At 40.0% G+C, this 3875-nt stretch overlaps 1 long non-coding RNA gene across 1 annotated transcript in view; it reads left to right on the forward strand.

Annotated features, from left to right (window-relative positions):
• Positions 1-1901: 1901 nt before the first annotated feature.
• Positions 1902-3875, forward strand: part of LOC106725155 — a 10801-nt gene continuing 8827 nt past the window's right edge. The window contains exon 1 of the long non-coding RNA XR_001361020.1: positions 1902-1969. This is a non-coding gene — a long non-coding RNA (uncharacterized LOC106725155). The remainder of the gene's footprint in view (positions 1970-3875) is intronic.

Here is a 3875-nt window from a genome sequence, read left to right on the forward strand (position 1 = left end):
TTTAAGTTCTTGGCTCTAAAATATTTTTTAAAAATTACTTCTTCAAACATAAAATCCCACAGGACAAATTTTTTGTTTTTGTTGTTGCAATAATACCTAAAGTATTATGAACTTATAAATAGCTAAAAATATATGATAGCCAACATATTCAGTATTGAGTGTGAATATGAAAAGCATAATTATTCCTTTTAGACTTATTACATTACATGTTTATGAACTCATATCAGCCTCAGGAACATAGACAATTTTATTCTGGGTACATTATTTATAAAATGGTATAAATAAGATTTTGTCACTCAACAGATGGTGAAATAAATATTCAATTTAAATTGATATAGGTACTAACTTAGTATGAATGGGTATGTGGGATAGATATATCTCCTTATCTTAGAAATCTACTTTATTAAAAACAAGACATTGTTATTAAATAGCATAACATAATATCCTTTAAAGAAATTTGGTTTTGTAACATTAAAAATAAGCAGATTTATAACCTGTCATTGGAATTCTTCCACAGTATAGTCCCAGTCTATATAAATATGTATGTATATGAATGTTTTACTGAGATTTAGTTGACATCTAACATTGTGTAAGTTTAAGGTGTACAATGTGCTCATTTTATACATTTACATAATGATTACCACCTAGCTTTAATTAACACCTGTATCATCCTATATAATAAAAGCCTAATATGCTAACTGTCCAACTGTTCATTCGACCATTTGACCAGTCGCTATGACACACACTGACCGCCAGGGGGCAGACGCTCTGATGGGTAGGTTAACTTGCTACTGGGGTCCGGCCAATTGGGACTGGGTGAGATAAGCTGGACATGCCCTGGAGCCCTCCCTGGACCCCTCCCCATCCCTGATCACCTGGCCTGCACCCTCTCCCAATCCAGGACCCCTTGGGGGATGTCGAAGCCCTGGTTTCGGCCCGATCCCCGCAGGCCAGGCCAAGGGACCCCACTGGTGCATGAATCCGTGCACTGGGCCTCTAGTATCATCTAGTCTCTTAGTCACTTTGAAGCATATAATGCAGCATTGTTGCCTGTAATCACTGGGCAGTGCATTAGATTTTCAGGATTGTCATCTTCTAGTTGCACATTTGTATCCTTTAATAGCATCTCTCTAATTCCCCTACACCCAGCCTGTGGTAACAACCTTTCTATTCTGTTCCTACCTGTTTGCTTCTTTTAGATCAGCGGTTCTCAACCTGTAGATTGCGACCCTTTGGGGGTCGAATGACCCTTTCACAGGGGTCGCCTAAGACCATTGGAAAACTCATATATAATTACATATTGTTTCTGTGATTAATCACTATGCTTTAATTATGTTCAATTTGTAACAATGAAATTGGGGGTCACCACAACATGAGGAACTGTATTAAAGGGTCACGGCATTAGGAAGGTTGAGAACCACTGTTTCAGATCCTACATATAAGTGATATAATACAGTATTTGTTTTCCTCTGTCTGCTTTATCTCACTGAGCATAATGCCCTCAAGGTCCATCTATGTTGTAGTAAATGGCAGGATTGCCTTTTTCCCTCATGGTTAAGTAATACTCTATTGTATATCTGCACCACATCTTTTTTATGTTGACAGACTCGGGTTGTTTCCATTTCTTGGCTGCTATAAATAATGGTGCGGTGACATGGGAGAGCATATCTCTTCCATATCCTGTTCTCATTTCCTTTGTTTATGTACCAAGAACTGGGATTGGATTGCTGGATCATATGGTATACATATTTTTTAATTTTTTCAGGAACCTCTATATTGTTTGCATAGTGGCTGTACCAACTTATTGGTACATTCCCAGCAACAGTGCACATGAGTGCCCTTTCCTCCACATCCTCTCCAATAGTTGTTATCTCTTGTTCTCTTGATGATAGCCATATCCAAGGTGATATCTCATTGTTGTTTTGATTTTTATTTCTCTGCTGATTAGTGAGGTTGAGTATCTTTTCAGGTTGGCATTTGTATGTCTTCTTTAGAAAAATGTCTATTTGGTTCCTCTATCCATTATTTTAATCAGATTTCTTGTTTTTTTTGCTGTTGATATAATTGAGTTGGATGATTTTTCATATGTTAAAATTTTTTTATTATTCTTCACATTAGCTGGAAAATTTTGTTCATTGTTCAGTGAAAGCCTTGGCTGAAATCTTGGGAGCATTATTTTTTTTGATACATTATAATTACAGCACCTTTAGGATAAAACACCAAAGAAAATAACTTTCCTTTGTTCAATCTCTATTGACCATCTAATTATTGGTAATGGTTTGAGTTTGGCTTGAAGAGAGAAATAAAGCTATGTATTAAAGAACATTTAGGAGCACAAAGTTCAGGGAGGGAGATAATATCTGAGCATTAATCATCATAATTCAAAGTATAAATAATGTAAATGTCACTAGAAAGTCAGAGATGAATGTTACAGGAATTTATAAAGGAGAATAATTATTTCAGACTGGAAGGAGACAAGAAGTATTTGTGCTGCTTCTAATATGAATATTCTTCAATTGTCAATTAGTAAAACCTGTTATTATAGCCAACGTTGATGACATGAGAATTGAAATATTATATAAAAAGTGTCCCTGTTTTAAGATGCAATAATTTATTTGAAATAAAGTGAAACCTTATGGTTCATTGTTTATCTGGGCTGAGAGTAAACTGACTTTTATATTAGCAGTATTGTGGGAGGGTCTTAGTGCAATCCTTAAAGTAGGGTAAAATCAGAAAATTTAATCCTAATGTGAAGTCAGTTGATTATTATTGCCAAGAATGAAAATCAAAAATTGATTGCTCTACCATTTATTTAGGTGACATTTGAGAGTGTACTCCCCTAACCCTCAGCACTTAGTGTACTATTGTTAAAAAATATATTTTTATTGATTTCAGAGAGGAAGGGAAGCGTAGAAAGAGAGATAGAAACATCAATGATGAGAGAGAATCATTGATTGGCCGCTTCCTGCATGCCCCCCACTGGGGATCAAGCCCACAACCTGTGCCCTGATGGGAATGGATGATGCTCAACCACTGAGCAACACTGGCTGGGCTGTCTACTATATTTTATTCTCAAAAGTCTTTTGAAAGCATTACAGAAGGGAATTCACTTGGCATTATGTAATACATATACAAGTAAGATATCATTCTCAAAATAGATCCTTTTTTATATCATGTACATCTAAGCTTATTATGATAATACAGTTGAGGCTAATGAAATTTTAAATTATGAGAAGGACATTACAGCAGTTTCAGTCATCACTAAGTCATGTTTATATTTTATTTATTACACTAGGGGCCCGGTGCACAAAAATTTGTGCACTCGGGGGGGAAAGGGGGGTCCCTCAGCCCGGCCTGTGCCCTCTCGCAGTCTGGGACCCCTCGGGAGATAACGACCTGCTGGCTTAGGCCTGCTCCCGGGTGGTAGAGGGCAGGCCCAATCCCAAAGTGCAGCCCCTGGTCAGTCTCAGAGCAGGGCCAATTGGGGAGTTGGGGCACCGCCCCCTGTCATGCACAGAGCAGGGCGGATCGGGAGGTTGCGATGCCACCCCCAGTCACGTTCAGGGTAGGGCCGATTGGGGGGTTGGGGCGCCACCCCCTGTCACACTCAAGGCAGGGTCGATGGGGAGGTTGTGGCGCCACCCCCTGTCACGCACAGAGCAGGGCCCATCAGAGAGTTGGGGACCTCCCCCCTGTCACTCAGAGAGTAGGGCCAATAGGGGAGTTGGGGCACCACCCCCTGTCACACACAGAGCAAGGCGGATCAGGGGGTTGGGGCGCCGCCCTCTATCACCCACAGAGCAGGGCCGATCAGGGGGTTGGGGCGCCGCCACTGTCACACTCAGGGCAGGGCCGATGGGGAGGTTATGGCTCTA

The sequence above is a fragment of the Myotis brandtii genome, unplaced genomic scaffold, assembly GCF_000412655.1.
Source record: "Myotis brandtii unplaced genomic scaffold, ASM41265v1 scaffold1390, whole genome shotgun sequence".
Taxonomy (NCBI): domain Eukaryota; kingdom Metazoa; phylum Chordata; class Mammalia; order Chiroptera; family Vespertilionidae; genus Myotis; species Myotis brandtii.